The sequence below is a fragment of the Sturnus vulgaris genome, chromosome 10 (genome assembly GCF_052056855.1).
Source record: "Sturnus vulgaris isolate bStuVul1 chromosome 10, bStuVul1.hap1, whole genome shotgun sequence".
NCBI classification, from domain to species: Eukaryota; Metazoa; Chordata; class Aves; order Passeriformes; family Sturnidae; genus Sturnus; species Sturnus vulgaris.
The window spans coordinates 18,935,452-18,948,401 of NC_142252.1; positions in this window are offsets into that span (position 1 = coordinate 18,935,452).

Consider the following 12,950-nt stretch of genomic DNA (forward strand, 5'->3'; position numbering starts at 1 on the left):
ATTGCAATGTAATTAAACAGTAACCAGGGGAATACAGAACTCAGTCTTCAGAGATGTTCAGCTTCAGACAAAGTAAAAAGCATCTGCAGGTCACTGAATTGAGTCAGTTTCTTTATTTACTGCCCATGGGGGAAAATGCTGTCAGCTGTCTGTATGCATGGAAAAATCAAATTTAGTAAATGTTTTTCAACGCCCCCAAATGCATGGAAGTTTTTTTTAATTGAAAGACGTTTTCAGTTTGTATTAAGCAACAAATGCATAAATTCCAAACCAAAGCATCCTCCTGGAGTGAAACCTTCATTTGTAATTTCTCAAATAAGGCATCTTGATTTTTCAAACTTCCATCTCCAATGTTAACAATTACACAAGTTTGACAGGAGATTGCAATGAGGTGAAATCCATCCAAATCTTTATTTCCTGGCAGATATTTGACTGAAGACCATGTAGCTGCTTTAGTGTGCAGCCCTGAACCCTGATTTCAGGCCCAGAGCAGCCCTGCTCTGGCACCAGCCCAGCCTGCCTTGCCTTCAGCCTGTACATCTATTTTTCAGTGTACACAAACAGCACACAAGCAGTGCAGCCTTGTAGCACAGGGTGGCCAGATTTCCATAAGAAATTTCCCATACCTTATTTTCCACAGGATTCCTGCTCCCCATGCAAAACCCACAATCCCCTCTCCCAGGTCCCCGTGGCCAGGGCTGTGCTGGGGGCATGGCTGGATCCAGAGTCAGGAAATTGGATCTGTTTTTAAAGGCAAAATAATAGTACTGAATCCCATGGAAACACATGTCCTGGATGTGTTTGCCCCGAGTCTATTGTGTGTGTTCTGGATGCCACATCCTGGATATGGCTCTTAAAGAGAGGGGCAGTTAATCCCAGTTCATGTGGGATTTGTACTTCCCAGTGCCTTCGTTGGTCCAGGTACATGATTAGGAAAACTCAAGAGTGACTTGTCCCAGAACATTCCCAGTGTCACAGTGACTCCTTCCAGCTCTAAAAGCAAATGGGAACTTTTGTATTTGGCTGCACCAAGAAGCATATGAAAAACAAATTGTCTTTTTTTTTTTTTCTTAATAGCTCCAAGGCAGAAATAATTAGGGACCCTCCATAATGAAATAGTACTGACTGGAAGGGTAGCCCAAAACAGACTGCTCTTCTGATGCAGGAAATAATGAGGGCTGCCCTAAACTTTTAATCAGAGGCTCAAATTTTATTTTCCACTCCTGACAAGGATAGCTTCCCTTAATAACGCTCCTGACAGTTCCAAACTCCTGAAATTAATATGAGAGCAACGAGAATTTAATGGAAGCGCTAATTACAGATGCTGGAATTATTCTGCTGCAATTCAAAACCTCTGATGTGGAGAAACTCTTAGCACGGTTGGGCTGCCATCTAATTTCTATGAAGTTTTGCTGTGAAAGGTGACCCTGGCTTTACACATCTTCCTTCTGTGAGATACAAGCATCCTTCCCTCACACTGACTTCCACAACGTGGAAAGAACTGGGGTGCAAGCAATTAATTCTTCCTGCTCTGGAGACAGTACTACTCACACCCCTCTTGAGTGCTCTTCCCTCTAGTTCCCCTCTCATGATTAGTCACAGTGTCCTAGTGGACTCCCATCCAGGCTTTTTCCAAACAAGCTGTCTGGTCATGCAGGTGGATAAAGCACAGATGGCTGTGGCAGTTTGTCCCTGGAGTGCCACCTCTGCAGCTGAACCTCACGTGGAGCAGCTCCTGCCTCTCTGTGCTCCATGGCCTCGTGTTTTACACCAACACAGTGGTGCCACTTCACATGGTTATTCAGGGATTGGTGGGACACAGATGGAAGTGCAGGCCAGGCAGCCCGTGGGTGAGAGAGAACAATCCATGGGGTGAAGCCTCTAACCCCGAGTGCACCTCCCAAAAAGCACAGATCTTTGGAAACAAGCTGACTTTATCAGTAGACCTACCTATGGCTTGTTCCAGAGCCACTTTTTATCCCAGACTTCCTCCAAATCTCCCAGAGGTGCATGGAGACCCTGGCAGGTCCCTGGGGCCAGTGGGCTGTGGGAGGAGGTCCCCGGCTAGTGAGTCCTTGGCAGGCTGGGCTCCACCCTTAGCAACCACCTGGCTCTTTGGAGCCCTCGTGGTGATGCCAAGAGATTGTTGCTGGTCTGACAAGCTGCTCTGAACACCCTGAAGGGCTCTGTCATCATCCTCTTGAAAGGGTTTTTTTTGGGTTCTGAGAATGGCAGCAAGCCCAAACTGCCCTCCTTGCATATCCTGAAAATGCTCTCTGGATGTTTAACATTCAGGAGAACAAGAATTAAATTTGAAGGCTTTAAAGGGAGAGCTTCAATTTCCGAGATCAGAGGAAGTCACAGACTAAGGGACTGGAGAGGGACCTTCCCCAAAACATGAGTGTCTTTTGATCTATGCAACTTTTTCTAGTCTCTCTTACAGCCAGCTGTGAAACCTGAATCTTGATATTAGTTCCAACTGTTGAATGGCATTAGATGATTCATCTTTGCTATTAACACAAAAAAGTAATACCATTTTCTGCTTTGCACATAATGCCTTTTGAGAAATAGATGAAGACATAAGGGACACCGAAGAATTATTTAATCTAGGCTTTTTTCCTTCAGCCCTCTATTTTGTCACTTTATTGAATGATTACACTCCAGTTCCTGCCCTTCCCCAGTTACTCTGGAGACTGTGACAAAGGCAGGAGCCATCTCATCCTGCTTCAGTGCCCCTCTCCTAAGGGAGGGGTGTGCATCTTTTATCAAAAAGTAATAAATGTTCTTTGGTATAACAGAGTGAAAAGAAGGAGGGGAAAATCACCAAGCTGGTTTCAGTATGCTCTGTTAATAAACCAGAGCCACTATCATAAAAATGCCATCACCAGCATTGAAAATCGAAATACAATCTCAACGATTCAGCTGTGAAATCTAATTTGGCCAAAGAGGGGGCTTGGAGATTTTTCCACCCTCTCTGGTCGACATAGAGTCATGTGCATAAATACAAATATTCCTGGGAAACTTTGCAATGAATCATATGTTCTATGGCAATAAAGATGGAGAAGTTTTTATTGTTGTGGTAATTCTTGGCATGGGATGTGGATTTTGCAGCTGAAAGACAACGGCCAATTTTATGGATTTTTGAGTTCTTATTTATTTGTGAGGACCCTGATAGAGTGGAATTTGAACACACCATTCCTCTCCCCCTCTGCTATTAAAAAAGGGAGCAATAAATCAAAGATTAATTGGTAGAAGTAAAAATCACAGTAACAATTACATTAGAAAAATCTTATGGTCTTGAATTTTGGGTAAGGATATTTGTAAACCAAATACTTACTTCCAAATGTCACTGTAAAATAATGTTCTCTCTAAATTTCCCTGGAATCATGGACCATGTGATGACTTGTGTATGCTGGGTGTTGAGCTGACCTCAGCTCACACTAAACCTACTAAAAGTAAAGATTTTTTAAATCAAAATTTTGTACTAAAAATTGAGAATTTTGAATGCTATGAGTGGGGAGAGAATGACATTTTACACTAGCATCTTAAAAGCTCCAGTTGTCCATATAACTTAGTGGTAGGTGGTCTCATAACATCCATATTTGTGTTTACTGGGGTTTTTGAGAGCTGTTATAACTATGGTAAATTATATAGAAAGAAATGAGTTAACTTCCCAGGGCTGGGAACAGAAAATCCTTTCTTCTTTAATGCCATTCTTGCTGCTGCTAAGGGTTTATCAAGAGGAAGCTGCATTTTTCCCAGCACATTATTATTGTGATTGTTTCCCCTGCACTGACAGCAACCCCAGTACTTCCTCATTATGTGGTAGATGTGCAAGAGCCTGCTCTGCCTCCCATTAAAATCAATAACTATCTTCCTTAATTAGCATTCAAATTAGGATCAGTCTTTGAACATTACTATCAATTAGGCACAGCACAGCCATGCCCTCTCGTTTGTCTGAATTCTCCAAGTGAGCCAGGTCCACAGAGGCTGGGTGGGATCATGGGCAGGAGCCAGACCCCAGGGATTTGGGTTGCATCCACTGATGGGCTTTCTGAAATATTGTTGGAGGAGCAGGAGGCTCTCCTGAAACAACAGACACAGCTCAGCTGGGTTGATTGCCCTGTTCCAATCAAATGAATAACTTGGAAGTGTCAGAAATGCGATTTCATCCACAGAAAAGTGAACCTTTCCTCCTTTTTCCCTCCATGCTGGATGCTAAGGGCTGGAGTGACCTTGGCATGAATTGAACTGTCCCCAGGAGCTGGGCAGGGGCCCAGAAATTAACACATGCAGGTTTCTAAGGCAAATTACAGCACATGGGAGCAAAGGATAACTGGCTGTGAAGCTGCAGGCTGGAAAGCCAGGGCATAAATAGTGCTGGGTTTATTCTTCTCCAAGCACTGGATATCAAGGAATTGATGTAGATGTTGAGGAGGCACCAAGGGAGCTTGAAATGATTGATGTGTCATCATGACTCCTCCAAAACACCTGCCAAGGGGGACCAGGGATGGGGCAATGCAGCTTCCAGGGACTGAAGCTTGTGTTTGCTGTGCAAAATTGTTTCTTCAGACTGGGATCAGAGTATTTGCAGTTCTTCAGTCAAAAAAAAAAAAAAGGGAAAAAAAAAGAAAAAGAAGAAAAGGAAAGGAAAGAACGAAAGTGTTTTGATGAAGTTAAAAGTTAAAGCACAGAACAAATCTGGTTCCCTGATGGCTCTGCCAAGGTTTGCTGAAAATTAGCTGCTCAGCACATGGTGATATTTGCTAGCAAAACAGACTAAATGATCTAAACCAAAGCACATGGGGCTGTTATAAACCTCCTATGCCTTAAATCAGAAAATTGCTTAGCACTGGCAATTTACTCTAACATCCCTTCTCAATATAATAGAGATTATCCTCTGGAAAGGTCTGTTTTCTACTCTGAAAACTCAAACTCCCACCTATTTTCCTCTGTCCCCAAAGCTTATATTACATTTGCACTATTTAAACTCCTGACTCTTTTCTATACTATTGTGTTTTTCAACCACGTGGTACATTTGAATTAATTCTGAGTGTGTGAAAGAGAGCCAGACAGAAACCTGCTCTTTGGAAGCGAGGAGTATTTCCCCTTGGAGCTCTATATTTCATCTCCTCTCTCCTTTTTCCTTATCTGAGTTGATAGAAGACCCTCTTGGCAAGGATAGCAGTTGTCCATGTGGAAAAGTGACCTCTTAATTTATATTTTTCACTTTCTTGGATCCAGGGAGCATCTGGAAGAAGGAGTGCAGCTAGTGCTGCTCTGCCAGAGGGTTTTCAAGGGCTGCCAGCAGCTGGTCCATGCAGGTAAGGCAGGCTGCTCCAGACCAGAATGGTCTATTAGCATTAATTAAAAGACAGAAGTATCTTAGTGTGATGGAGCTTGCCTGTGCTGCTCCTGGAGAGGAATCTCAGTGTTATTTATTAACCTCTCTGCTGCACATTGGAGGACAGCCTGGGGTGACCACATCAGTAGGTATGGACAGAAGCAGGGTTTTGCTGCAGGAAAGGGGATGTGAGCTGCCACAAAATCCAAGCATGGTAGCCCAGTGCTCGAGGCCAGGCTGAGCAGGACCCCGAGGAGCCTGATCCAGTGGGTGCCATGGTTGAGGGATTGTCACTAAATGATCTAAGGTGCCTTCTAACCCACACCAGTCTGTGATTCTCGTGGCCATTTAGCCCAGGCTGCTGTCAAAGCAGGAGATAGGGACTCAGGGGAAGGAGAGAAACCTCCCCCCTTCCATTCTTTATTCATTTACATCTCACAAACAGATTTAATTTATCTAGATGTGCCAGCTCAATGAAACTTCAGTTTCTTCTCTCAACTGCTGCGATAATCTCACCTCTGCTGCCTTCTGAAAATAGAAAAATCCATGCAGATAAAATAGCCCATTTCGATGAGTATCTTTGAGATTTTTCAGCTTTCTTTTCTTCACATGACAGAAAACTTCAAACTTCACCTCAGCACCCGAGGCTCTGATTTCAATTTACATTAATTTCAGACAGCACAAAGTGATTCCCTAATAGCTGAGAGCATTGTTAATGCCTCTCTTTTTTTGAGGTAAAGAAAGAAGAAAATGGTCTGAAAGAAATTCATATATTGTTCATAATAACAATTTGCAATGAAGCAAACACCTTAATGTCCCTATGAAAGTTCTTGCAGTAAAATACATACAGTTCCATGTTTGGCTCTTAATTCTTATTTCACACTTTTTATTTGCTGAGCGTTTCAATTTTCTGAGCAAGATGGGAAAAATGAACTCTTGGTGCTCAGTTCACAGGAGCCATCTGATCAAGGAGAAGTGACTTTTCACCCTAACCCTGAGTAGCTCACCTGCCTTCCACAGGTAAGGTGGGGGATGAGGGGAAATCCTCACTGTAGGATTTTCCAGTTACATCACAAGGTCTGATGGGGATTCTCCAGAGGAGAACTTCAAAGACTGGTCACTTCAAAACCCAAAATCGTGATACATATTCTGACAGAAAGCTCGTAATTCTTGCTTTAGCTTGGGAAACTGAAAAATGGCTTTATTTAACAGCACTGCACTTATCCCCCTCGGAATGTGAATGAAGATTAATCCTCGGTCACGCTGGGAAAGACTTTGCTTTGAAATGGCTGTTAGAGTGATTTTAAATTAACATACACAGCACACAGAGTGAATTCTTTTCCTCTGAGTGTGTCCACTCTGGGCACTTTTTACCACAATTTAATTGGCTGCCAATTAATGTAAAGTAGACATTTTTAAGGCCAGGGTAGACATTTTCCCACATTAATCTGCAAGCTGGTTGATAATTAATCTGAGACATCTATCCTCCCCAACCCCAGAGATAGGTAAAACTATCAGGTACCAGACACATGTTACTAAAAACCACAATTATATCTTCATTTATAACAGCTGAGGAACAATGTTTAATTAGTAACATTATATTATTTGTGGATAGCTGATTTCCATATAGAGAACGCCTAGAGTACCTCAAGTCATATATTTGCGTTTGAAAATCATCTCAGGAAATCATTTGCTCCTTTGTGCTTCTCTTCTGACCTCCTTTAACACCAGAAAAAGAGAATGAAAAAAAGCTTTACCAAGGGTAAGATGTATTCTTTTTAGTAATGAATTTATGGATTTTTTTTCTCCAGTCAAGGAACTCTCAAGAAATTAAACAAAATATTTCTCTCCAGATATTTATTCAGCTAGAAGTTATCTGTGGCTTTCGTCACAGAAAAGGGAAGCATTTTTAGAAGAGGCAGGCTTCTGCAGAGCGTGTTGCATATGTAGACACCTGCTTCACCTGCCATCCCTCGAATTTGGATGGAGTGAAGGTACAGGTGTCTTTGCATTAATCTGACATTTTCCGTTCCCTCTGTACACAGATATGGGATAACGTCAGGCTCACTACAAGCACAGGATGTTTGGTACTTTCACTCTTTGCTTCCCTTGTCTTGCAGAGATACCCCAGCAGAAAGAGCATTACCTCTTTGTGCAAGGGTCCTGCCCCTTCACAGAGCCCAGCCCTGTCAGGGGCTGTGCTGTGCCTGGTGCAAGGTACAGGGGAACGAGCAGCTCACAGAAACCCCAAACGCCCCCTTTCCATGTCTTATCTCACTTCTGAGTGAGCACACCCCCTCCTTACAGCTGCTGGGTGATGAAAACCCTCCACTCTGCTAGCTAATAATGGTGGCTGAGCCAAGCTGGTCCTTGAGAGAGAGAAAAAGGAGCTGGCAGAGCCTCCTGCTTTCTGCTGGTACCCACCCACCTCCAAAGTGCCAGTGCTTACATCTCCAACAACACACATGCTGCCCAGTGCTGCTGTGACAGATGCTGCCAAAACCTTTGGGGCCACTTTTCTTTGCCAAATCAAGGCAAAATATTTAAGTGAGACCGAGTGGACTGTTCTGCTCCCAAGACCCTTGTTGAATTCATTGCCAGGACTTGCACCAACACCTCAATGATGAGTTCTGCTGGCCCCCAAAGCCTCCAAGCCTCAGACAATGTCTCAAATTCAGGATGCTGCAGGCAAGCTCAGAGGGACCTGGTGACCACAGGCTGGACTGGGCTGCCCCATCTTCCTGAGTGTGCCATAGCCAGTGTATACTGGTCATACTGGGGCAGAGCAGCCTCTGGAGCTGATGCTGCAATAGACAGCACCCACAGACAGCCCCAGTTAAGAACAATAAAACAATTGTCACCTTCACTTGCAGAGATGAGCTTCAGCTTTGTGATTTCTCCCCACACCCCATCAAAGCCCCTCCAATTCTGTAGAAACTCCTGTGGCTTAAGGACTTGAAACTTGTTCCAGGAAGGTTGGAGGAAAACCCCTGCACAAACATAGAAAGGTCCTTAATCAAAGTCGGTAAGTGCCAGAGCAAAATGAAATGAACTTTGGGGTGAAAAATGGCATTTCTTTTTAAGAAACGTGGATACTTTCTATTGATTTTTTTCCCTTTATTTAGGATTTTGCAGCAAATCCATAAAGAAACTTTCACTGCACTGTTCTTGGAAATAAATGGTCCACATATTATACACATTCATTTCCACCCAGCAGATCTATCTAAAAAGAATAGGAACTGATTGAGTTAGCTTTCTGCAAATGAAAAGGGGCTTGGCTGTACCAATCTTTTTGCAAAGTAATTTATCTGCTTGAAAGTTGGATCATCAGCTGTAGTTAAACTTCATTTTGCTTTCAAGATGCTTGTTTTGTGCTTCCAGTCTAGGCTTTTTCTAAACTGTCACGAGCTCAATTTTTAGCTTAAGTTTGCACAAACTTCAATGAATTAGATCACGACTAGGAATGAGCCTTGCTGCTAGTCCAGTCTAACCACTGTGTGACCTGTGGCAGCAGGTGCTGGGATAACCAAGGGACCTCCTGAGAAACAGCCCTGGGTAAACAAGTAACAGCAACACGGGTCATAAGCTGTGAGAAATTCTGCTTTATTTTAGTGGGGATGCTTATTAGATATTCAATTATGCTTCTTGAACCTATAGCCTCCCACATCCTGTTGCCCTCTTTGGTGTCTTAACAGCTACAAAAACTATGCAAAGAGGCAGAGTAGCTTTTGAACTTTGAAAACTCTTCTCTCCTTTTCCCATTGCATTCCTTCAGAGGTGCAGCATTCCCAAATCTTTCACTATCAATAGTAATCTGTGTCTCCCTGCTGAGTTTTTTCTCACCACAGGTCGTGGATATTAGCTATCCTACTGCCCACTTGCATCACTTTGATTTCAGCCCTCTCAGACAGAGGTTAATCCCGAGGAAAAAGCCTCCCACAGGATCCTCTTTCCTTTCTGCCTACTCACATGAATCAGCGAGAGGTTCTGGGCGTGGGGTGGGGAGGGAGCAGCTCAGGGCACATCCCCAGACCCCTGCACGGGGGAGCTGAGAGCTCAGCAAGAGCTCGGCATTCCAGAGATGCTTTCATGTCCAGAGAGCAGCAGCTCTCGGTTTTGTCTGCCCTTAGCTCGAGCTGGCTCCAGGAGGTGTCCATGTGCTCCCCATGGTTTATGGCACTCCTGCCCCTTGGTGAGGGCAATGCCCAGCGAGCCCTGGGCTGTCACACTGCAGGAAGATTGGGGCACCCCACGGTGCTCCAAGGCTGCAGCAGTTTGCAGGCACAGCTGAGGGCACAGTCACACCAGCAGAGAGTGCTGGGGACATCAGTGTCACCCACCCCAGCAAGGAGCTGAGATGTTGCTGCTCAAGCTTTTGAGGGCACACACATCATTTTGTGAATGAGGAGGCAGGAAAATGAAACTGAAAAATCCTGAGCCCCAGTGGCTGACTGCAGTCCTTGGTTCCAATCCATGATACCCATGGATGAGGATGAACAGAACCAAACCAGCAGCTGCTTTGTTGATGTCCCCTGACCTGCAGAAATGTCTGAAAGCCTGGCTGGAAGGTGCAGGAGAGTTCCCAGCCCACATCAGCCATGCTGGGTCCAGGGGCTCTCCCCTGGCTGGTGGGTTCTGGCTGAGGTCTGGAAGAGATGCTGACCACAGGCAGGGGTGTGCTGCCACTCCCTGCCAGTCTTTTACCTGATTTGCAGCCCTGGGGGAGGAAAAGCATTCAGAAATCAATATTAATGGATTTTAAATTAAGTACTAAATTATCTCACCTTCAGTCAGTGGATTTACTCCAGAATGGCTCCTACAAGAATTTACTGTTTTTCCATGCAAAAAAATATGTGGCAAGTACAGCACACCATGTATTGACACACCTCCTCCACCCCCAAAAAGGAAACAGTAAAAATTCCTTCTTCTTCCCTTAATCTGTGTAGAGACTTCCAGATTTACCTCACAGCAAGTCACTAGTGAAAATATAATGATGTAACATTATTTGGGGAATAAACCCCTATAACTGTTGCATGAGGCATAGATACAACTATGACATCACACATAATTCTGGTGAGCTTATTAATATATGAATAGAAAATGACCTGCAAGTTGTTTTTCCTCTTGGCTGTGAGACCAGGTGCCAGCAGCTCTGATCAGTGTACACTTACACATTACTGCAAGGCAAGAGAATCTTTTTTTTTGTGCTAGGAAACACCTGTGATGGAAAAACAGCAATATAAATACTTCATCATTTCAGCCACAGCTGCTCTGTGGCTCTTGTGCTGAATTCTAAGAGATAGTAAAACCCGTAATCATCTCCCTCTTCTGCAGTTTGGAGCCAAAACATAATTACAGTAAAACACCAAGCTTTGCAAAATGCAAGAGGTGAAATGGTGACCCCCACGTTTCGATGTTTTCAGCCTTGTTTGCCATGTGTGCCTTGTTTCCTGTCCCCAGGGGTGCTCCTCAGGTACCCACCTCATGCCTGAAGTGAGTTTGGAGCTCTGAGTGAGCTTCACCTGCTGCTCTTTGCTGTGCTGTGGCCAGACATGGGGCTGCTGAGGAAAAGCTCTTCTGACAACACATCAGGACAGATGAATCTCTTAATACATTTTTATAGCTATGGACTCTTGGTTTGACTCCATCAGTGGCTGCTGGAGGCTCTAGATAAGGATGTCCCAGCCCCCCAGGCGGGTGGTCAGGCACTCCAGAGGCTCTTGTGATGCCAAATCTGCCTGTTAATTGATGGCTCACAACCTGTCTGTGCCCTTTTGTTTGGTGGTTTTGGCTGTATCCAGCTGCTATGGGGGGTTATGGTCCTGGGGGAGCTGTGTGGCAGCTCTGGAAATAGGGAGGAGCTCTGTCCCTGCATGACACCAAAGGTTTTTGTGAAGACTGGGGAGCTGTAGGTGCATGGAAATGCTAATGGATGGCCACATCGTCCTAGAGAAAGTGTCTGTGATATTGGGGGTAGTGTCCCAGCTCTGGCCTCATTCACTCCATCTGCACATGGGTCAGGATGGTGTGAACAGGCTCACATTTGCAAATGGAAGAGAATTATAAACTCTTTCTGAATTCTATCTCTAAACTGGGCTCTCTGGTCAGTACTGGGAGGCTCTGGCAACAGCAAATATGCTGTGGTGAGCACTGGATTTTTTGTGAGAACTCACTGGCCCTGTCCCAGCTTGGGCTGGGTCAGATGCTCATCCCTTACACTCTTTTTTGCATTCTCTTTGTCTTTCATGTGACAAAGAGCTCCCACCAGTGAATGTCAGGATTTTTTGCTCATGAGCAGTTACAGACATGTTAATTTTTCCTTAAGGAGACTTAAAAAGAGTCAAACTCCATGCCCTGGTGCACACATTGTATTTGGTAATTAAAAACTGTTATCACACCAAGTTTTGGTTTAAGCATAGTTCATAATTCCCTCTGGACTACAGAAGGAAAAAGTGATTCTAAAGCAACGCATGATAGAGCAGCCTGTGAAATTCATATCCCTTCTGAAAGCTTGGTGGGAGACCTTTCCCAAGGAGAGTTGGAGGGGGAAACTGGAGACAAAGAGAGAGAAAGGGAAGAGAACAAGAAGACTCAAAGCAGTGAAATATTCACCCCTTTTTAAATAAATACCTCAACTCTTTTAACATCCCAACTGGATGGGAGTGGAAAGATATCCCGAGGGAAGAGAAGGGCAAAAGGAACAATGAAGTTTCACTGTGACTTGAACTAACCCACTGTGAGGGGTGCAGAAAGGCTGGCAGTGCCACCAGGGTCTGACCCTGTCCCTCTGGGCTTCGTGGTGTTTCTGGAGCTCTTTGCTATAGGGAACACTAACATGGCTATTATCTTTAGCTCAAGAAAAGAAAATTTGGTATGCTGAATGTGAAAATGAGGGTGTGTTTTTCTACAACAAAAACCTGCCTCACACCTTGATCTCCACAGCCCAGGGCATCCTCTGAGGATTCTCTGAGTGCTCTCTTGCCCAATGCTGAAAAATATCAGCATTTTTTGGAGTGTCCGTAATGCTCTGCAGAGAAGCTCAATGCAAGAAGATAATCCAAGAGTGGAAATGGGTGTTTATTTCTTCACTTTTCTATTCATTGAGCTTGACATTGCACTAAGGGGAAGGTCAGCCCCTGTGCTGTGGGTGTCAGGGGGATGCATGGCTGGGGTGGAGCCCCCTCCTCCTGGCTGTGCTGCTGGAGCCCTGACACGCTGCAGCATCCCCAAATTACACACACACATCTGTTCCAGCACCAATTAGTCATGTGATGTTTGAAACATCAAATATTCTTTCCCTGCTTATCAACACTGCAATTATGGCCTGCCAGGGTTTTATGCTCTACTCAAAATAAACACCCAAATGTTCAGGTTAACCCTTTAGCTCCCTGGGACTGTGGGGTTGCACAGCAGTTTGTGGGGTGAGCAGGGACCACAGGGCTCCTGCTGTGGGGTAAAAATGGGGGAGAGGGGCAGTGACTTGTACAGGGTGTGTGGTGCCAAGGCCAGGCTTAGAATTGAAGCTCTCCACTATTTACTCAAAGGCTTTCACAATATTTCACCTTTTTTGCCATGTGATGTTATGAATACAGTGCAGCTACCTTGG